The sequence below is a fragment of the Herpailurus yagouaroundi genome, unplaced genomic scaffold (assembly GCF_014898765.1).
Source record: "Herpailurus yagouaroundi ecotype Mexico unplaced genomic scaffold, PumYag 216, whole genome shotgun sequence".
Classification (NCBI taxonomy): Eukaryota; Metazoa; Chordata; class Mammalia; order Carnivora; family Felidae; genus Herpailurus; species Herpailurus yagouaroundi.
The window spans coordinates 1,705,036-1,728,232 of record NW_024412447.1 but is presented as its reverse complement, the minus strand read 5'-3'; the positions used below and the strand labels follow the sequence as shown (position 1 = coordinate 1,728,232).

At 49.8% G+C, this 23,197-nt stretch overlaps 1 protein-coding gene across 1 annotated transcript in view; it reads left to right on the top strand.

Annotated features, from left to right (window-relative positions):
• The window catches only part of SNX8 (sorting nexin 8), a 69,531-nt gene that overhangs the window by 5,870 nt on the left and 40,464 nt on the right, over positions 1-23,197 (top strand). The window lies entirely within an intron of this gene.

Genomic DNA, 23,197 nt, shown 5'->3' with positions numbered 1-23,197 from the left:
GTACGTGATTCGCAGGAAGAGGCCAAAATGTCAGTTGTGACAGGAGTTTGGCAGAAGGCGATGCCAGCCCTCAGGGACGACCTCGAGGGGTTCGGGACACGGGCGAGGAAGTCCGTGCCGATGTGGGGGAACAGGAAGAGAACAGAACCAGAGGTGGAGCCTGCGGGTGGGGCTGGACGGCTTCCGTCTCACGCTTCACCAGACGAGGACCCGCTCCTTCCGGGTGAGCAAGTGAGGAGGTTTCTGGAGCTGGGACCCACTCCTGGTGAAGGCGCCGCGCGGTCGGTCGAAATGACCGCAAAGGGTTGAGAACAGCGCGTAAACGGAGTCGCTAAAGCTGCAGCACATGTGAGCAGCTGGACCCCAGGCGTGAAGGAAGTTCTCCTGTGGGTACGATGCTGTCGAACAGCATCGCACGCTACGGAGGGGCCTTTCGGGAAAGAGTCAGCACAGCAGACTTGATCGTCACATTTCAGAACTTGCCAGAACCACCCCAGCCTCCGGCAACCTCCACCCTGACGGTCAGCAGCCGGCGGCCTCCAGGAAAACCTTCCACCGGCAGAAAGGTTACAGCCTGCTGCAGGCTTGGGTGATGGTTAGCATTTTTAGCAATAAGATATGTTTATTTTTAATTTTTTTTTTAATTTTTCAACATTTATTTATTTTTGAGAGACAGAGCATGAGCAGGGGAGGGGCAGAGAGAGAGGGAGCCACAGAAGCTGATGCAGGCTCCAGTCTCTGAGCTGTCAGCACAGAGCCCTATGTGGGGCATGAACCCACAAACTGTGAGATCATGACCCGGGCCGAAGTCAGACACTTAACTGACTGAGCCACCCAGGCGCCCCTTATTTTTAAATTTTTAATTTTTTGGGGGGGTTACTGGATTGTAGGTGATTTTAATTGTCTTTATTATTCTGTTGTGTTTTCAACAGTAAATGTGTGTTTTCTAACAAGAGTAAATGATGTTATTTTCTTAATATAATTTATTGTCAAATTGGCTTCCATAGAATTTTTAAATTTTTTTAACATTTATTCAGTTTTGAGAGAGAGAGAGACAGAGCACGAGTGTGGGAGGGGCAGAGACAGAGGGAGACACAGAATCCAAAGCAGGCTCCAGGCTCTGAGCTGTCAGCACAGAGCCCGACGCAGGGCTCCAAGTCATGAGTGGTGAGATCATGACCTGAACCGAAATCGGATGCCCAACCGACTGAGCCCCCCAGGTGGCCCAGCAATAGAGTATTTTTAAATTAAAGTAGGTACCTGTTTTTTTAGACATCATGCCATTGCACACTTACTAGACTACATCGTAGTGTAAACACAGATTTTTATACGCCCCGGGAAACCAAAAAATTCATTTGACTGACTTCATTCTGATTGAGCTTTACTGCAGAGGTCTGGAAGCAAACTTGCAGCATCCCTGATACGCCTGTACTTTGAATAACCCGATTAGCTGCCTGGGTGTCTGTCCTTGAGCGACTGACCAGGAACACCTGGGAAAACTGTCCCTCTTGGTGGCGGGCCACCCAGGAGCCTCGCAAGTGGAGCTGTGGACGCCCAAGACCTCCTCTGCCAGTAGCTGTCCTTCAGCACGTCCCGCTGGCCTGGCCGGCGTGCGCCCTTTCTCTCCATCAGAACGTCTCCAGATGCACCACAGCGGCCCAGTCCTACTGCCGACGTCTGGATGATGGCCTGTCCTTTACCAAAATGAGCATGCTCCAGCAGATGTCTGTCCACACGGTGTGAATGCTCTTCATTTGGGGTTTGCCTCCATTCGGAGTCGCCCAGTAGAGCCCACCGAGTCACGTGTGCTACAGCCACGTCACGGAGGCGTGGCGCCACCAACATCCGGGGGAGGCTGCCTGCCCGGGAAGAGGCGGAGCCTCCAGCCTGCCGTCCCCCGTGGTGGTGGGCTGCCTCCACACCTCCCGCCCTCCCGGGGGGTCAGAAATACACTTGACGCGTGGGCAGAGTTGCTGCTAGGGCCTTTAATTACACCCAGCTCCTCAGGTCGGCAGCTGGCTGCGCTGCGGTCCATCCATCGGGAAGCACCCCGCCCCCCACTCCTGGGGCCCAGACTCAGGACCCCGGGCCACTCGGCTCCTCTGCTGCCAGGCAGTGTGGCCAGTTGCTGTGCTGCCAGAGGTAGTGTTTTCATTTCCATCCGTTAGCCGTTGGATGATTAAAGAGGACGACGTAGGCGAGGCAAACCCAACGTAACACTTCCTGAAGCAGAAGGCCTCCGTTTGGAGAACCGCGAGATGGGGACAAAGAAGAACAAGGAAGAGAAAAAAAGGACACATCAGATCGGCTGGGGCCGCGTAGTCACCCTCGTTTGGGGCGAGAAGGAACAGGGAAATAAGGACGGAGCCCGGGTGGGCAGCGTGTGGGGACTGGGGGACAGTTTCTGGTCCCTTGGAGCACTTGCAGGGATCAGCAGTGATGGCACACGGGCAGAGGCGGCACCATCCATCCTGGGCCCGGAAAGCTAACAGCTCAAAACCTGATTTTAAAATGTAAATTCATTTTTTGTTGTAAGGTTATTTTTTGAGAGACAGAGAGCGTGCGAGCAGGGGAGAGGCAGAGAGAGGGAGAGAGAATCCCAAGCAGCCTCCGACGGACAGCGGAGAGCCCATCGTGGGGCTCAAACCCACAAACCACAAGATCATGACCTGAGCCAAAGTCATATGCTTTATTGACTGAGCCACCCAGGCCCCCCAAAATGTAAATTCATCGGAAGGAGACATTTAGGGCTCCCCTGAAACCGTGAGTTTGATGGGCTAAATGTTCTGCCACGCCCCCACCCCCGTGGGAAGCCCAGGGCTCGGGGCGGGGAGGGCAGGGTGCCTCCCTCGCCTGCCCCCTGCCGCCTGCCGCCTGCTGTGGGCAGTTCACTTACTCTCACTGAGCCTGCTTTCTTGCCTGAGCTGGATGATAACGGCAGGCAGCTCCTAGGCTAGTGAGGACTCCCCGGAAGATAATGTGGATAACTTCTGCCTTTCTTTTCCTATAGGCTTATCTGAAAAGAAAGAGTATTTTCAAGAGGGCCCACTGGGATCCGAAGGGTGGAGGTCCCTCCTGGGTTTTAGAAAGAGGCTCAGAGCTGGGAAGTGTCTAGTCCCTCAGCCCAGGAGGCAAGGACAGGGGTGAGGGAGAGCCCAAGGTGGCAGGGTCTCCAGCGGGGTGGCCAGGGGGGTGTCTGGCGTCCTTTGCTGCCCCCTCGGCAAAGTCTCGGGAGCCCTGTTGCGCCAGAGGGGGCTGACGTCCCCCCTCACCTCCCAGCCACGGGCCTGCCTGGGCTGTGTTGTCAGCATCGAGGCCCAAACACAACGGCCTGTAGGACTTCCCCTAAAAAACAAAATGTGAAATTGGATTCCTGGTTAGCCAGTGAGTGAAGGCTTATTATCAGATTTATTGCGACAAATCTGATTTCGAACAAATCAGACGTTTGCCCATCTCTTACGCTAGTTAAAGAACAGGGGCTGGTACATAGTGAGTGCTCGGTGAGCCCTTACAGCGTGCCTGGTGAGTGGTAGCCCTTACGGGGCCGATGGCCTGACGTGGATCTGCCGTCCCGTGGCCACGGGCCTGGCGTGAGAGACTCCCCTGCACAGAGGGGAGGCATCAGGGAAGTGCATGCTGCCATCGTCACGGCTCATTCTAGTGGCTGCGAGCGTGTGGGTCGCGACGGTGAGTGGGAAGGTGGTGTCTGTGCCAGAACGGGGGAAGACAGGAAGGCAGACCAGGCAGGGGCTCTGGGCTCACCCTCTTTTGATGGTGCTCTGTGGACGGGCAGCATGTGGTTTCGTTTGAAGTGCGGAGAGGGCTGGCGCCCCCGGGTCGCCCACCAATTGGCCAGACCGCACGCAGCGCTGAACTTCCTGGCTGTGAGCCGCCCTCCGGGGTGGGCAGCTGGGGGAGTTTCGACAGATCTGCGTGCCCACGAGGCCAGGCCTCCCGCGGGTCCAGCGATGGGCCCCTTCGCGGTCCGTCCTCCCCCTACCCCGCACCCCGCATTTGGGGAAGAGGTAGCCGAGCGGTGGGAAAGGAAAGTGAACACAGAGACAAAACCAGCGGTTTTTGTGGGAAAATTGAACACCAGCAGGGTGCTCTCCAAGCTTCCGCCTGCAGAATTGCTTTGTGTGTGCGTGCGTGCGAAGAGAGGCCGGGTTCCAGAACGCAGCGGCACTTGCCTTGTGATTTTTCTATCCGCTTGAAAGAATCACGGAGGGAAGGATCCAAGGTAGCTAGCTGCCAGGCCCGGGGTTCTCAAACGGTGGTCCTCAGAGCACAGAAGTCCCCCGGGGGCCCCACGCCGGACCGTCCCTACGCCCGTGACTCCAGTTTGTAAAACATTTAAAACGGTCCGGAAAGGGCGATAAAGTTTCTTTACCACGCCCTTGTCTGTCTTTATAGGTTTATAATATAGATGTATATGTAACAGGTACCTGGCTAAAATGTATCTAGTGTTACATGTAGAATTTTAATTCTACATAGTATTTTATATGATGTTTATTACATAAGTAGTAAAATTATTACATAAATAGCATATTTATATATTGTTATAGTATTTACGGTACTTATGTTCGTACAAATATGTATAAAATACTATATGTAGTAAATGCAGAGAGGAAATATGTATAGTGATAAATATATAAGAAAGCTTAGAGTAAACACATTTATATTAATATATATAAACTAATATATATATCATACAAATTATATATATATATATACACACTCCACAAATGGTCTAAAATACCATATATAGTAGAAGTATAAATCTATAAAGACAGGCAAGGGCATTATAAATGTAAGAATACATTATTTAGGAGCACCTGGGGGGCTCAGTCGGTTAAGCACCTGTCTCTTGATTTCGGTTCAAGGGACTGAGGTCCTGATCTCACAGTTTGTGAGTTCGAGCCCCACATCAGGCTCCATGCAGACAGTGCAGAGCCTGCTTGGGATTCTCTCTCCTTCTCTCTCTGTCCCTCTCCCTGCTCACATGTTCTCTCCTTCTCTCTCTCTCTCTCTCTCTCTCAAAATAAATAAGCTAAAAAATACATATTTCATACACAGCGATGTATAGTAATGTGCATCACCAGAGAACAGAATGCACGTTTATGATCCCTATTTGTACATCTTTTCCTGGAATTTTTGTTTTTTTCCCATTATGTTTTTGAGATTAATTCATTTTCACGTACCATAGCTCATTCATTTCTGCTGAGCGACATTCCATTATAGACCACATCTTACTTTCTTTCTTCCTTTTTTTTTTTTTTTTAATTTTAAAGAGAGAGAGTGAGAGAGTGCACATGGGAGCCATGTGAGAGGCAGGAGGAGAGAGAATCTCAAGCAGGCTCCACACTCAATGCAGCACTTGACACGGGGCTCAGTCCCATGACCCCGGAATCGTGAGCTGAGCAGAAATCAAGAGTTAGACACAACAGGGCGCCTAGGTGGCTCAGTCGGTTAAGCGTCTGACTTTGGCTCAGGTCGTGATCTCGCGGTCCGTGAGGTCGAGCCCCGCGTCGGGCTCTGTGCTGACAGCGCAGAGCCTGGAGCCTGTTTCAGATTCTGTGTCTCCCTCTCTCTCTCTGACCCTCCCCCATTCATGCTCTGTCTCTCTCTGTCTCAAGAATAAAAATAAAAAAACGTCAAAAAAAATTAAAAAAAAAAAAGAGTTAGACACAACGGACTGAACCACCCTGGCGCCCGAAGACCATATCCTAGTTCCTGGGTCCCTCCTCTGGCTCTTGGAAATTTGGGCTCTTTCCCTTGTTCGGTGCTGCAAACAATGCTGTGAAAAATGTTCTCACACGCGTGCACGAGCTCATCTGAAGACTGTCCGCATCGGGGGCTGGGCTGGGCAGGTCTCGCGTGGGGCGTCCTCAACTGTGTAGGATGATGGCATGTTTTCCCAAAGTAACTGTGTAGCAGGGTTGGCTTATTGCCATGGCGACCCCAGAAGGCTTCCACCATCCGTGTGCATAAATGTGAAATTCTGGTCGTGACATCACCGTGATGAGGCTACAGCTCCGTCCTGGGAGCCGCGAGAGTTTCGAGCCCTGTGGCCAACTGGGACGAGTAGCAGCGGCTCTGCCACTAACCCAGTGAGTGTCCGTGGATGGACCCTTATGCTCCTGTGGACCACGATTTGCTTGCCTGCTTGTAAGGGCCAAAAGAGGGGACCAAAGAGACGTGACAACTGATTCCGATGCCTCATCTTCACTGGATGCTGTACTGGAGGGAAAAAACATGCTCTGATGCATGTCACGGACTGAACTGACAAAGCTGAGGACATCGGAATACAAACAGAAGATCAGATAAAAATAGATTAACAGGGTTAAATATGCTGAAGCTGATGGCTGTTCCGAGGTGGTGGAAGAGAATATCACTGTTCTAAGGAAACGTGTCTTGAGTATTTAGCGGTAGAGGGACATGATACAGCTTACTCTGAACGTATAAGTTAGGTTTGTAAGATGAAGGGTGTGGGGTTCCATGCTAAGGCCGGGGAATGTAAGGGGCGGGAAAACCTCACTCACCCAGGAAGATCGGGACCAAGAGCTACAGTTTCTTCTCTCGGGAGCTCTGGATCTTGACAAAGTCCCCCGTAGGGAACAGGTGTTTGGAGATGTCTGTTCATATGAGTGCATGGTTGAACAAGTAAATGAAAGAATAAATTGATAAATAAAGGATGTGATATCTTGGCCGGACCACAGTTGTAGAGAGCCCCATGTGTTAATGCTGACCTTTTTATGAAGTTTGATAGCCGGTGATGGCCTACCTTACTCCTACCACAGAGTGCTTCAGCGCTGTCCAATAAAAATGTCACATGTGTAGGGAACCTGGGTGGATCAGTTGGTTGAGCATCCGACTCCGGCTCAGGTCATGATCTCACACTCCATGTGTTCAAGCCCGGCGTCGGGCTCTGTGCTGACAGTTCGGAGCCTGGGGCCTGCTTCGGATTCTGTGTCTCCCTCTCTCTCTGCCCCTACCCCACTTATGCTCTGTCTCTCTTAATAATAAATTTAAAAGGAAGGAAGGAATGAACGAAGGAAACAAGGAAGGAACGAAGGATGGATGAATGGAAGGAAGGATTGATGGATGGATGAATAATATGTGTCCATACAGTGGAATATTACTCAGGCTTAAAAAGGAAGGAAATTCTGACACCTGTTACAACGTGGATGAACCTTGAGGACATGATGCTGAATGAAGTAAGCCAGACACAGAAGGATCTCACTCTTTAGGGGTCTCTGGACTCATCAAAACCACAGAGACAGAAAGGAGATGTTGGTGCCGGGGGCTGGGGAAGGGGGTGGGGGTCCGTGTGTACTGGGAACAGAGTCTCAGTGTGGGAGGACGGAAAGTTCTGGAAGGGGACAGTTGTGATGTCTACACAACAGTATAAATTTTAATGCCACTGAACCGTGCACTGACAAAAGGTTAAGATGGCACATTCCATGTTATATATACTTTAGCACAATAAAATGGTTTTATTAAAAGTGTTATTATTGAAACCATCATTTCGGGGCCGTCTGCCTGTCTGCTGGCTGGGTACCCTCGGACAGGACGCTGAGCTGACAGCCTTGGTCTTCCGTGGGCACAGTGTGCTGGGTTCCCCGCTGTGTGTAAGGCACCGTGGAAGGACAAACGTCACCGAAGAAGCCTGCAGAGGGAGCTCTCGGCCTTCCCTTTGCCGCTGACGACTGGAGGCTGCTGGTCACGCCTTTCCTCTTTGAATTCCTGACGTCCTAAGAAGCCCGAGACGCTTTGCTCCCCGAGGCATTGAGCTCCTCACTTGTTTCTCCAGGATGTCTCGTCTAAATGCGGCTGTCCTTAAGCTCACAGAGCAGGGATGGGGGTGGGGGGGAGGATAGGAGGACTCAAGGGGTCCGATGTGGCCCCAATTCCTCCAAACTGCTTCCCTTCTCACTTGACCAAGTCCCCCTTCTGCCCTCGGCCTCAGAGGTGCACCTGTTCCAGCTCCGGGCATGGTCAGCAATCAGTCCCTGTTCAACTCCAGGGACCTCGGGCAAGCTGTTTATCTCCTCTTCGCCCGATCCTGACTGTAACGTAGGTTGAGAAGCTGACTTTGAAACAAGATCACGGTGGTCCTTGGGGGAGCATCTCTGCCTTGGTCCCGGCCGCACCCGGCTTGACCAGAACCCAGCTGTCTGGCCCCGCCGTGTGCTTAACATGCATTAGCTCACGCAGCCCTTGGGATGACCGCGGAGGCAGGGACAGCTGTGTCCCCACGTGTGGACTGCTCCCCTCCGTCATGCTGGCCTGCCTCTCTTAGACACCGTTCCTTTGCTGTGTTCCTTCCTGAGGAGGGCTGGCAAGAAGGGAAAGTGGAGGTGGTGATGAGGCATCCGCGGGGCCAAGCAAGCTTCTGTAGCCCTTACCCTCGCCGGCTAATAGAGCAGCAATTCTCAGGAGGCCTAGGGATTTACAGAGCGCCAACTGCTAGCCATGCGTTGCCGTAAGTCCTTTCTAAGCAGCTCACCTAATCTTCGTGGCATTTAAAAACATTTTTTTAATGTTTATTTGTGTGTGAGACAGAGAGAGACAGAACATGAAGGGGGGAGGGTCAGAGAGAGGGAGACACAGAATCTGAAACAGGCTCCGGGCTCTGAGTTATGAGCACAGAGCCCAACATGGGGCTCGAACTCACAGACCGTGAGATCATGACCTGAGCTGAAGTCGGACGCTTAACCGACTGAGCCACCCAGGCGCCCCAATCTTTGCAGCATTTTTTAACACAAAGAGAAGTACAGAGCAAGATACAAACACTCATCCATTCACCCACAGGCAGATTTTTTTAAGTGTTAATATTTTGTCGCATTTGCCTCGAAAATGTTCTTTCCAAGGGGGGAGAAATTTGATTGGTCCCCTGCCTATCGCTCCCAAATTTCATTTGCTCTCCTCTTCTGGAAAGAAGCTATCGTGTCTCTGTAAATAATACATACATTGTTTGGTATTTTTTAATTAAATTTTTATTAATTTGGTGCAGATTCACATGCAGCTGTGGGAGATGAAACAGTTGGCCCAGTGTCCCCTAACGAGGCACAGCTATAGTGTCCTGTCACAACCGGAGGCTGACATTGACACATTCCGCCTGTCTTCAGATTCCCTCCCTACCTGTCCTCATTTGTGTCTGCCTGTTCCCTCTCCACATAAACATAAATAGTTAAGTAGTATACCGTGCATGTCCTTTTGCAACACTGTGTCCTTTTCAAAATCTCTCCAACTTGGTACGTTCTGTTCTAGTTCATACAGTGTATAAATATGTGGGATTTATTATTCATTCTACATAGATATCAAAGTACTTTGGGTTTTTTTCTTTTTGGTTTATAAATAGCACTAGGGTGAAGAGTGTTGCACTTGTCGCCACAAGCTGTAGTTTAGAAAATGTGACCAGCAGTGGAATTTCCAGGTCACAAGATACCTGCGTCCCACTTTATCAGACATCCACAAATTGCCCTGCAAAGCATCTCTACCAATTTACACTCCCTCTGCCGGGATATTTCCACGTCTCTTCATCTCGCGTGCAGAAAGGGGTCTCTGTCTCCTCGTTGCTCGAACTCGCCTTTCCCTGACGTAAGTAGATTTCTGATTAAAGCGGAAAGGGAAAAATTATCAAAAGCACCTGGAATTTCCAGCAGGGCTGGGGAACCAGGCTCAAAGCTAGGCAGACGGAAATGTGCAGGTCTGCGGACAGCCAGACGGCGAGGATAGCACTGTCCCGTGGCCGGGTCACAGGTGTCAGTCACACCCCAGCACCACTGACGGTAGCCCCTGGATGCCGGTGGAAGCCGGGCCCCTTCTCCCCTTAGACGTGGGGAGCAGGTGCCGTGGCCCCCGTGAGTCATCACCTGGAGCCCACAGCCCCCGAGGGAAGCCTGGCCAGGCACAGCTGGGACATGCGTGCCCGACGCTGTACTTTCTACCGCGGAAAAGGTTCTCAGAAGAGAGAAACACAGACACAAAGGTTCAGACGCCAAGTGGCCAAAAAATAATAACAAATGTCCAGTATACCTAATTAGTAGTAAAGCTGACCGTCTTTTTATGTTTGTGGGCCTCTCAGATTCCTCTGTCAGTGAGCTGCCCCTACCTATCTTGTGCCTCATATTGAGCGTACATGCTCTTTGTACTCTGTTTAATCTTTAAACCTTTAACATATGTTGCGGTACCTTCTAATCTTTAACCCTGTTATGTGCGTTAAAGGATCGTCTTCCAGCCCGAGGCTTCTCTCTTCCCTCTGTTTGTGGTGTCTTTTGTCCACTTTGTCATGCTGGTACTTAGAATTATTAATAAAGAATTTTCTTTATTGTGTCCTGTGCGCCTCCCTGGCTGGAGGATGTGGCTACATGGGGTACTTGGATTCATTCTGCTGCAAACAAGTGAATTCTGGATAACATGCAAAAACCCGTGTCATTAAAGGTCTTGAAGAGCTAACGAGATAACGCAGAATCACTGTGCCGGAAGCAGCAGGAGCACGAAAGGCATTTGCCGGCCTGGGCGACCGTGAGCTTCAGCCGACGGCCTCGCGGTGAATGGCCTCTCCCGATACATTATTGGGAAGATAATAGAAAGCCACTGCCCCCTAAAACTAGGACCCCCCAAATGCTATATATATCCAGGGCAAGAGGGAAGCCAGAACAAATTTGCCCTTTGCCGGTACAGCAAGGAATTTTGACACAGCAGAGACAGGGCCGGCCGGGGAGGAGCTGAGAAGCTTCGCTGCCCACGTGCCCTCGTGTGGACCTGGGGTCCAAACCCGGGATCTTAACACCTGCAGCTTCAAAAGCGAAGGGGTCTCGGCCTGGTCGTCTGTCTCGGTGCCTCGTAGAAGCAAACATAAATTCTTTTCTTTTTTTCCAAGTAACACAGGGGTTTCCTCTCTGCTACTAGTGTTTAGAGGTCACCCTTGAGCTAATTAACGTTCAGTCTTTCATGTTTTCTCATGTGCATTTAAGATTATACGTTTCCCTTTAAACATGGCTTTGTCTGCTTCTCTTGAGCTCCGATAAGGAGTGCTTTCATCATCAATTCCAAATAATCCGTCTTTCGTGATGCAGTGTTTTACCCTTCTGCACAAAGAGGAGATTCTTGGCTAGTGGTTTATTACCAGTTTTTATCGAGGTGGAATTTACACACAGGAAATGTACAGATCTTACGTATTAGAGATCAAAGGGTTTTGACAAGCCCATATGCCAGTGCAACTAATACCCTCATCGAGAGCTAGAATGTTCTATCGCCCCGCATAATTCCCCTGTGCCCCCCTTCACAGTACTGAGCCGCCATCGTGACTTCCTTCAGTCTGAATCAGATTTCCTTTTCCTGGGTCGTCATATAGTTTTGCTTATTCTAGAATTTTCGACCGATGGAAAAATGTGTTTTTGTCTGGCTTTGTTCACTCGGCAGAGTATTTCCAAGATCTGTCCCTATTGGTGCACATGTCCGTAGGCTGTTCCTTTTTATCTCCCAGTAGTGTTTGGTCATTTGGCTGTGCAGAAATGTGCTTGTCTGTGCTTCTCCGAGTGAACGTCTATAGACCAGCTGGGGAAGCATTGACATCCTAACACTATGTGGACACGAATATTTAGGTCTTCTTTAATTACTGTCAGCAACGTTTTACAATTTTCTTTGCAGTCTTGCTCGTATCTTTAGAAATGTATTCACAGGGAAGCCTGGGTGGCTCCATCGGTTAAGCGTCCGACTTTGGCTCAGGTCATGATCTTGCGGTTTGTGTGTTCGAATCCTGCATCCAGCTCTGTGCTGACAGCTCAGAGCCTGGAGCCTGCTTCGGATCCTGTGTCTCCCTCTCTCTCTGCCCCTCCCCTGTTCACGCTCTGTCTCTTAATAATAAATAAACGTTAAAACATTTTAAAATAAAATAAAAGAAAAATGTACTCATAAATATTTCCTTTTTTAATGCTCTTGGTATTAAAAAAATTTTTTTATTAATGATTTTATCTATTTTTGAAGGTGAGAGAGAGAGACAGAGCATGAGCGGGGGAGGAACAGAGAGAGAGGGAGACACAGAATTCAAAGCAGGCTCCAGGCTCCGAGCTGTCAGCACAGAGCCCGACACGGGGCTTGAACTCACGAACCGTGAGATCATGACCTGAGCCGAAGTCAGATGCCCAACCGACTGAGCCACCCAGGAGCCCCACTATTGGTATTTTTTAAAGTTTCTTTTCTCGTTTTTTTTTTTTTTTTTAATTTATGTATTTAGAGAGAGAGCTGGGAAGAGGCAGAGAGAGAGGGAGAGAGAGAGAGAATCCCAAGTAGGCTCCGTGCTGCCAGCACAGAGCCCAATACGGTGCTCAAACTCATGAACTGTGAGATCATGACCAGAGCCGAAGTCAGGCGCTTAACTGACCGAGCCACCCAGGCGCCCCTAAAGTTTATTTTCTAATTGTGCATTGCTGATGTATAGAAATATAATAGGGACACCTGGGTGGCTCAGTCAGTCAAGCATACAACTTCAGCTCAGGTCATGATCTCACCGTTTGTGGGATCAAGCCCTGCATCAGGCTCCGTGCTGACGGTATGGAGCCTGCTCAGGATTCTCTCTCTCTCCTTCTCTCTTTGCCCTTCCCTCACTTGTGCTTTCTCTCTCTCTCTCTCTCTCTCTCTCTCTCAGAATAAACTTAAAAAGAGTTATAAAAACTATTTGTATTTGACGTCGTATCTTGCATTCTTGCTAAAACGTTATTACAAATTCTAGTGACTTGTGGATTCTATAGAACTCACTATGGACATGATTATATTTTTATATAGATTTTTTCTCTCCTAGCCATATGCAGTTGTTTTCGTCTCTTGCTAGACCTCCGATGCAATGTCAGCTGTGAGCAATGAAGTGTGTGTTGTTGGCCTTGGTCCCAGACATCCAATATTTCAACTCAAATGTTGAAACAATTCAATATTTTATCATGCTGCCCCGAGTGGCTAGCTCTTGGTTTTTGAAGATACCCTTATGAGGTTGAGAAAGGTTCCTTCTATTGGTCATTTGCTGAGAGTTTCATGATGAATGGATGCTGGACATTTTTCAAATGCCTTTTGCGCATCTATTGAAATGATCTTGCGAATTTTCTCCTTTGTTCTACTGATACGGTGTCATGGGTTGAACTGTGCCACCCAAAAAAGATGCATTGAAGTCTTGATCCTCAGTGCCTAGAAATGTGGCCTTCTCTGGAAATAGGGTCTTTGCAGATATAATCAATTTAAGATGGGGTCGTTAGGGTAGGCCCTCATCTAATGTGACTAGTGTCCCTGTAAGAAAAAGAAAATGCCTTGTGAAGACAGAGACACACATGGAGAAGACACAGCCATGTGACGACAGAGGAGGGCTTGGAGTGATGTGTCTACAAGCCAAGGAGTGCCAAGGATTTGTAGCAAACCACCAGAAGACAGAGAAAGCAAGGGAATCTTGTCCCCTAACAAGTTGCAGACAGACCATGGCCCACGGGCAACTTGATTTCAGACTTCAAGCCTCCAGGGCTGTGAGATAGTAAATTTCTATTGTTTTAAGCCCCTTGGATTGTGGTGCATTGTTACCAGTCCTGGAAAACTAATACGTCTGCTGAGTTACCTTGATTTGGAAATGTTAAACCAAACTTCCATTTTACTTGGTCACAATATTTTATCCATTTTACACGTGTTACTGGGTTAGATTTGTTTATATTTTGTTAAGGATTTTTGTGTCTGTGTTCATGAGCAACATTACCTATAGTTTCTCCCAGTGTATTTGATTTTGGTATCAAGATAATTTTCTTCTAATGTCTTTGATTATCAGAATTTACAGCAAAAACTTGAGGAAATAGGTTTTTTTTTAAAGTTTATTTTTGAGAGAGAGACAGAAATAGGTTTCTTTTTTTAAGTTTCTTTATTTTTGAGAGAGAGAGACAGAGACTCGTTTGTTTATGATGGAGTGAGGGGCAGAGAGAGGGAGACACAGAATCCGAAGCAGGCTTCAGGCTCCGAGGTGTCAGCACAGAGCCCGACAGGGGGCTCGAACCCATGAGCCTCGATATCATGACCCAAGCCAAAGTTGGATGCTTAACTGACTGGGCCACCCAGGCACCCCAATATTTTTTTAAAGCTATTTTTTTTTTAATTTTTTTCAACGTTTATTTATTTTGGGGACAGAGAGAGACAGAGCATGAACGGGGGAGGGGCAGAGAGAGAGGGAGACACAGAATCGGAAACAGGCTCCAGGCTCTGAGCCATCAGCCCAGAGCCCGACGCGGGGCTCGAACTCACCGACCGTGAGGTCGTGACCTGGCTGAAGTCGGACGCTTAACCGACTGCGCCACCCAGGCGCCCCTTAAAGCTATTTTTTAGTGCAGTTTAAGCATCAAACAAAACTGAGAGGGAGATGCAGTGATATCCCATATCTCCTTGCCGCCACCCATGCATTGCCTCCCCCACTTTACCAGCCCCCCCACCAGAATGGTGTGTCTGTTACCAACCTGCACTGACACATTATAATCCATCATTCACCTTATGGTTCGCTCTTGGTATTGTTCGTTCCATAGGTTTGAACAACATCGGAGAAATGGCTCGTCTCTAATTTCATTTTCCATGTGTTTGTTATGAGTATGCAGAAATACAACTGATTCAGGTATATTAGTGTTGTATCCTGCCACCTCGGTAAATTTTCCTATTCCAGTTCTAGGTGGTGGTGGTGGCGGTGGTTTTAGATCCCTCAGCATTCTCTGCTTCCACAGCCACTTTCCTTTCCAGTCTTCATGCCATTTTCTTCTTGCCCAGTCGTGGGCGAGGACTTCCAGTCAGTGTTGACTTTTAACGTCTTGTCTTGCCTTACTGCTAATCACAGGGGGAAAATGTTTGGTCTCTCACTGTTAAGTATGAACCAGCTTTAGCTTCTCACGGATCCTGCTTTTCAATTTGAAGAAGTTTCCTTATCATCCTAGTTTGCAGAGAGATGTAATCATAAATGGGTGTTAAATTTTTCCATAACTTCCCATGCGTTTTGGGGGGCATTTTTTTTTTTTGCATAATGTATTTTTTCTTCAATGTAAATTTTATGCATATGCGATGATCATATGGTTCTGTTAACACAGTGAGTTAAATTGATTTTTCAACTAATTAAACCACCTCCATTCCTGGCAAAAACTCTGCTTATATAATAACACTGCTATTACTTTCTCCTTGGAAGTTCAGTAGAACTTACTAGTAAAGCCATCTGGGCCATGAGTTTTCTGTGTGAGAAAGTTTTTTTTTTTTTAATTGAAAATAATTTAAAGACTTTTTAACTGTTTGTTTAAAAACATTTTTAACGTTTATTCATTTTTGAGAGACAGAGAGAGACAAAGTGGGAATGGGGGAGGGGCAGAGAGAGAGAGAGGGAGACACAGGATCTGAAGCAGGCTCCAGGCTCTGAGCAAAACAGAGCCGAACGTGGACTCGAACCCACAAACCGTGAGATCATGACCTGAGCTGAAGTCGGATGCTTAAGTGACTGAGCCGCCCACGCGCCCCAAATTGAAAATAACTTTTTAACTGTGGTGAAATACACGTAAGATTTACCACCTTAACCATTTTTTTTAAGTACAAAATTCAACGGCATTAAGTAGCACAAATTTAGTGGCTTAAAACAATAAAAATGTGTTGTCTTATTGTTCTAGAAGTCACAAGTGTGAAATGAGTCCTAAAGGATTGAAATCCAGGTGTTGGTAGGTAGGAATGGTTCTTTCTAGAACCTCCAATGGAAAAGTCATTCTTTGCTTCTACCAGATTCTTTTTTTTTTATGTTTATTTATTTTTTAGAGAGAGAATGTGTGAGTGGGGAGAGGCAGAGAGGGAGACACAGAATCCAAAGCAGGCTCCAGGGTCTGAGCTGTCAGCACAGAGCTCAATGTAGGGCTCAAACCCATAAACTGTGAGATTATGACCCGAGTTGAAGTTGGTCGCTTAACTGACTGAGCCACCCAGGCGCCCCATCTCTACCAGCTTCTAGAGGCTGCCGACATTCCTTGGCTCGTGACTGCACCACCCCAGTCTCGGCCTCCAGCATCACATGGATGTCTCCGTAATGTTGGCACTGTTCCCTTCCTCCTGTGTGTACCCTCATAATTGCACCTTGACCCACCCAGATAATTCAGGAGACTGTCTCCATCTCATGAGCCTTAACTTTGCACATCTTCAGAGTCCCTTTTTCCACATAAGGTAATATATTCATGGGTTCTGGGAACTAGATGGTCTTTAAGGGGCTAGTCTTGCGTCTACCACAGCTAACCTCTGGCTCCCAAAGATTCACATCTATCCGGTCTGCAAAATACATCTCTCACATCCCAGTATCCCCCAAAGTCTCAACCCTTTCCAGCACAACTCAAAGTCCCAAATCTCATCATCTAAATAAGGTAGAACAGGTATGGGTGAGACGCTGTCTGTGATTCATCCCGGGGCAGAATTCGTCTCCATCTGGGCACCTAGAGAACCAATGATCTAATCCCCGAGTACGATGGCGCGATAGGCATAGGGTAACAGTTATAAACATTCCCATTTAAACAGAAAGAAACGGAAGGAGAAAGGAATTGCGGTCCTAAGCAATTCTGAAACGCAAGGGAGCAAACTCAGGTTTCAAGGAACTGTTCTCCGTGGTTCAAGGTCCACGGCTGCACCCTGAGTCTTCCTTCCTTTTTCATGAGGCGTAGCACGTGTTTGTAGCCGAGTAGTATTTTCAGCCTGTTTCCTGCCCGTAGAGTGTTCGAGTCCGCCTTCTTTCATTTCGTCTTCCTCCGTCCCTTGAAGTCCAAGCTGGTAGTGTTTCTGCTGAGACAAGATGTTCAAAAACCGTGTGGGTCTGACACGTGCGCCGTTACAAAAGAGGCTCGGGGAGCGGGGGGGGGGTGGGGCTCAGGCGGCTGAACGTCTGACTCTCGATTTTGGCTCAGGTCATGATCTCACGGTTTGTGGGTTCAAACCCCGCACTGGGCTTGGCGCTGACAGTGCGGAGCCTGCTTGGGATTCCCTCCCTCCACCCCCCACCCAGCCCTGTCCCTCCCCTGCTCACGCTCTCTCTCTCAAAATTAATAAACATTAAAAAAAGAAAAGAAAGAGGCTCATCCACAGGTCTTTCCTGAATAATCCTGTCTCTTTTTTGCTTCTGCTGAAATGCCACACATCTAATCTAATCTCTCCAAAGAGCTCTCTGTGATGAATACTGTGGCCTTTTGTTCCTTTCCAGGCGCTAGAAAAAGGTTGTCCAGACACACCCCTGGCTTTCTCTCCAGAGCACACTTTCCTGACCGTGAGTCTCCTAATTTTACAATTGTTTGCAGTCCGGATAGGTTCTTTCTCATGGCCCTGGGACACAACCTAGCTGGGCTTTCTGCCACTGCGGGGCAGAAGCTATTTTCCACTAGCTTCCGGTAGTGTGGTCCTCATTTCCTTCTGAGGCCTCACCAAAATTGCCTTTAATTTTTTTTTTTAATGTTTATTTATTTTTGAGAGAGACAGATACCAAGCTTGAGCAGGGGAGGGGCAGAGAGAGAGGGAGACACAGAATCCGAAGCAGGTTCCAGGCTCCGAGCTGTCAGCACAGAGCCCGACGCGGGGCTGGAACTCACGGACCGTGAGATCATGACCTGGGCCGAAGTCGGACGCCCAACCGACCGAGCCACCCAGGCACCCCGTAAAGTGCCTTTAACGTCTGAATTTCCGTCTGCACTCGCTTTATGGCAGTTTGGGTATTGCCATCTAAGATGATGTGGACTTTCTACACCACAGTCCTCACTAACCGAGTTGTTAACGGGCACGTGTCTGCTGACAATCTGTTCACGGCAATCTAGGCTTTTTCTATGATGCTTGTCAAAATTCTTCCGGTCTCTACCCATCCCCTAATTCCAAAGCCAGTTCCACGTCTGTAGGTATTTGTCATAACAGTCCCCCACTTGGCGCGTGCCAGCACGAGTATTTTGTGCTCCCCCGTGGCAGTGCGGCATGCCATTGTATGGCTCTACGGCAATAAATATGTTCATCCAGTCTGTTGTTAACAGACATTTGGGTTAGTTCCAGTTTGTAGCTATTCAAATGAGGCTTCTAGGAATGAGCCTCTTTTTGGTGGGCATATGCTTTGATTTCCCTGGGGTAAATATCCAGGACTGGGATTTGCCTCACGGGTTCTTCTTTCTCCACTCTTGGTCTGGTGTGGACAGCCAGCACCCACGCTCCTCCTAAAGGCTGGTGGGGTAGCTCTCCGTCCATCCTGAGCCTATCTAGGGACTTTAGGCCGTATCCTGTCCTTGCTGCAGGCCCAAGCTGTGCTCTCCTGTTACCTGACCCAGGCTCCTAAGATTTTTATCTTTTCTTTAATGTTTATTTATTTTTGAGAGACAGAGCGCAAGTGGGAAAGGGGCAGAGGGAGAGGGAGACAGAGAATCCGAAGGAGCTCCAGGCTCTGAGCTGTCAGCACAGAGCCCGACGCGGGGCTCGAACCCACGAACCGGGAGATCACGACCCGAGCCGAAGTCGGACACTTAACTGACTGAGCCACACAGGTGCCCTAGATCTTTATCATTTCTGAAAACTCTGGGTTGTCTGGCCTCGGCTTTAGGTCATTCCTGTAACTTGAAGTCCTCCCTATGTCTCGTACGCTTTCTTGCTTTTGATGCCAGCGATGTGTTGTTAACATCTCGGGGAAGGGCTAAAATTGTAGCCAGCATTTCTGTAGTTTTGGAGAAGGAGGGTGAATATACTTCTGCGTCCATTCAGACTGACATAAGAAGTATCTCTCTCTTTTTTTTTTTAACGTTTATTTTTGAGACAGAGAGAGACAGAGCATGAACGGGGGAGGGGCAGAGAGAGAGCGAGACACAGAATCAGAAGCAGGCTCCAGGCTCTGAGCCATCAGCCCAGAGCCCGACGTGGGGCTCGAACTCACGGACCGCGAGATTGTGACCTGAGCCGAAGTCGGACGCTCAACCGATTGAACCACCCAGGCGCCCCAAGAAGTCTCTTATTTGAACCTTAACCTTTCAGGAACACACCTTTGAAATGAGTGATACCGATGTTGCCATATTACATGCGAGCAAACTGAGGCTGACGAGAATAAAGTAGCTTGTCTGACGTCTCGTGAGGAGAGCCAACATTTCTGAGATGTTGAAATCTTCCTGAGGCTCCTGGAGGACGTGAGCAGATCTCCGGAACTTTAGGATGCAAGCTTGAGAAGGTATCTCGCTGCCTGACAAGGAAGCGTCGCCCGAGGATTCGGTTTCATGACCTTCACGGTGTTGAGATGATACTGGCTCAGCACTTTGTGCAGTGCCTGTCACATCATTAGGGTTCCATACGTGTTTGGGGGCTATTAATATTATTTGCGAAGTTGTTGTAATTTTCTCTGCCTTCAGACTCCCTCCCCCCAGTGTGATTTCCAGAGCCACAGGCCGCATCCCCCTCAAGCCTTCTAAAAGAAGAGGTTACGGATGGACTGGAATTTCCTGATTAAGATTGTTGAAGGGGTAGGGGCGACTGGGTGGCTCAGTCGGTTGAGCATCTGACTCTTGGTTTCGGCTCAGGTCATGATCCCAGGGTTTGGGATCGAGCCCAGATTTGGGCTCTGTGCTGAGTGCGGAGCCTGCCTAAGATTCTCTCTCTCTCTCTCTCTCTGTCTTTCTTCTTTTCCCCCCCCTCCTCCTCTCCCTTGCTCTCACGTGCACAGGCACTTGCTCTCTCAAAAAAAGAAAAAAGAATGTTGAGAAGAAACTGGGGGTTTTATGGCATTGGGTAACGCCACAGGGGCTATTACGAGGGGGATCTCTGGTAGCAGATGGTCTGGGTTCAAATCCCGGCTCTTCTGTGGACTAGCTCTGCGATCTTGGCGTGTCAGACTCTTCTGCCTTAGTTGCTGGGGCATGGAGACCATCATACTACTATTTCGTAGATTTAGTGTGACGGGTAGGTGAGTTGGTGAATTTCCAAATAAAAGGCACTTAGAAAGGTGCTCAGCACATGGTAGGTAGACGTTCAATAAACGCTAGTTTGGTTAGTGTGCTTGCTATTTAGCGCTATTGGCCAAATATTTCTGGCTTTCAGTCCTCCAGGCACTTGGGGGGGTCCGCCCTCTGGCTCTTCCTGGTTGGGGGAAGCGCGTCACACTTTTGGCCAGGGAGTTGCGAATGGAGGGCTGAGGGACGTTTCAGTGCTTGTGCTGGATCCTGCCGAGCTCTTTCTCTTTGTCGCGATGGCAGAACTTCCAGATGGTGGCCGCTCCATTGTCTGGGTTTACAAGGGACTGTGGCGAGCGTGGCCGCCTTGTTATTTCAGGTGTCTGAGGGTTCAGATTGTTTCTGCAGCAGGATACAGCCTATCCTGACAAACAGGTCAACTATTATTATCGGTCAAGTCTGTAGTCCTCAAAGCGTTTCACTAACTTCTTCAAAAGGCCCCCAGCAGGATGAGGAAGTCCTTGCATTTCGGTGGGACAGCTGATAACAGCCCCTTTCTGCACGTCCACCTGCAACGTGACGTCCTGACTCCACTGTTCCAGTTGTCAGCGTGTGCCTATGGTCCTTGTTTTCCTAAATGGAAAGCGATTGATGTGACTCGAACAACAGATGAACAATGTTCATTGGATCCTTGCCATTAACCACAAGGTTTTTTTTTTTTTTAATTTTTTTTTCAACGTTTATTTATTTTTGGGACAGAGAGAGACAGAGCATGAACGGGGGAGGGGCAGAGAGAGAGAGGGAGACACAGAATCGGAAACAGGCTCCAGGCTCTGAGCCATCAGCCCAGAGCCCGACGCGGGGCTCGAACTCACGGACCGCGAGATCGTGACCTGGCTGAAGTCGGACGCTTAACCGACTGCGCCACCCAGGCGCCCCAACCACAAGGTTTTAAAAGTCAGAAATTCTGGTCTGCTGTTTGCTGCTTCCTGAATGAAGCAGAAATCGTATAAGGATTAGTCTTCTTTGGTGAGGATCTAAAGAAGTTACAGGCAGACGAGTTTCAGTGCACGTTTCCAGGAACTTTCTAACCGTTCGAGATATCTGGCAATAGAGCCCACAACCTGTGAGGACCGAGTTCCTTTTCCTGGAGGCATTCGGAACTGGGCACGTCAGAACCCACCGCTCACTCCCCTTTCCTCTCACAACACCTATGTTTCCAGCCCTATCACCTGCCTCACTCTGTGATGTGAGAATCCTGTTGTATCCTTGTGTCTCCCCCTCCCCCCCCCCAAATGCAGTACCTAGAAAATGCTCAGGCAATGTTTGCAGGAATCAAATAATCTTTCAACCTAGAACCGTGGCCTTCCACCTGGGCTGCATGTTGGAATCACTTGGGGAGCTTAAAAAAAAAAATCCCAAGTCTAGGCCACACCTCAGATGAATTAAATCAGAACTTCTGGGGGCGGCCTCCAGACACAGTCTAACTGAACTCTCCCCAGATGATTAGAAAGTGCAGCAAAGATCCAGCAAAGTGCTGAACTAGAGGCTGTGTGGCCCTGTGTCAAGGGTGTTAAAATAATACATTTAATGTTATCACTCTTGAATAGTGTCTGTTTATACACTTCTATTAGGGTTTTACAGTTTGGAGAGTCCAGGGAACTTTCAAACCTTTAATAAAGATTTTATAATCTAGTGAGGGACAGAGATACGTGCGGAGTAATACCAGGACATCAGCAGTGTGTGTGTGGGTGTAGGCGCACACCCGAGTGAGAGTGTGTGTTTGGGGACTGGATAGACGCAGAGTCAGGGAAAAGTGCTGAGCCCATCATTTGATGCAACAAGCCCTGAAAGGAAGCCCCGGTGGCGGTGGCGGAAGGAAATAGCATCAGATGGGGGTCTGTGCATCACAGGATCCTGCAGTGTCCCCCCCCCCCCCCCCCCCCCGTCACGTAGAAAAGCCCATCGGGAGAAGGGGATCACTTTGGTGGTTTGACAGGGGGGGGGGGGGGTGCGGGGAGAGCCTCTCTGACTGTGTCAGCTGTCTGGGATGTCCTTGGGTGCGGTGATCTGTAACTGAGGCAGGGTCCAGCTGTAGCAAGGAAAACCAGCTACCTGGGGAAGACTGGGACCTTTCTTAGGACCCCGACAGGGAGGGGGAGGGGGGTCGGTCTGGGCTCTAGATCGCTATAATCAGCCCCCAGGGGGCGTTGGTGGGCGTCAGAATCCGGAGGTCCAGGATTCTGACTTTGGAAACGAGGCCCTCCCTCATGGAGCCCTTCCTGGCGCCCCAGCTTCCTCTTCTGCCATTTCTGCAGCCACACTTTTAGCTCCAGGAGAACCACAGCGTCTGCAGCTGCCTGATGCCTCAGAACCTTCGCGCCTGCTGGAGGCCGCTCCTTCTGCTGAACTCCTCATCCCCAGCATCAGCTCAGGCAGGCTCTGCCCCACCCAGGGGTCCCTTCATCTGTTCCGGTGCCCCCACAGCCTCACTTTGGAACAGCCAGGACACTTGCTCTGGTGTCCTGTGGTCCTCCAGATCGGGGGAGGCACCGAATGCATCCTCCTATCTCCGGGTCCCGGCACTGGACGGCCAGGGGGAGTGGGTGAGTGAGCTGGTAGGGCAAGTGAGAGTGGGTGGGCAAGGGGGTAGACGAGTGGGTGAACAAGCAAGGGGGCGGGGGGAGGAGTGGGTGAGTGGAGGAATGAACGAATGAATGAGTGGGGGATGGGTGCGTGTGAAAAGCTGAGTGACCGAGCGAGGGGGTGAATGAGTGAGTGGGGAGTGGTGCGTAAGTGAGGAGCAGAGTGAATGAGCAAGCCGGCGGGCGGGAGGGTGAGTGAGTCCTTGCGGACGGGCGGAAGGGAACGAGTGAGAGGGCGGGCGGGTGAACGAGTGAATGAGTGAGCGGAGGGGGGTGGGAGCTAAGGGAAGGGCTAGAGGCGGCGGGGGGAGCGAGGGACGAGCCGGGGGGGGTGGGGGGGCGGGGGGGGGGGAGAGGCCCACGCGGAAGTGCCGAGTGAGCGGCCGAGGGGTGAGCGTGACGGCAAGCGGCCGAGCAAGCGGCTAAGCGAGTGGGCGAGCTGGGCTGGCACCGAGCCTGCGAGGGGGAGCGGGAGCGCGGGCGGGAGCGCGGGCCAATCCTCCCGGTGGCCGCGTGGCCGGGGCGTGGCGGGGCGTGGCGAGTCCGGGCAAGGGGCGTGACAGGCCCGGGTGGGCGTGGCGAGGCCGGAGAAGGGGCGTGGCAGGCCCGGAGCGGGCGCCGCGAGGCCAG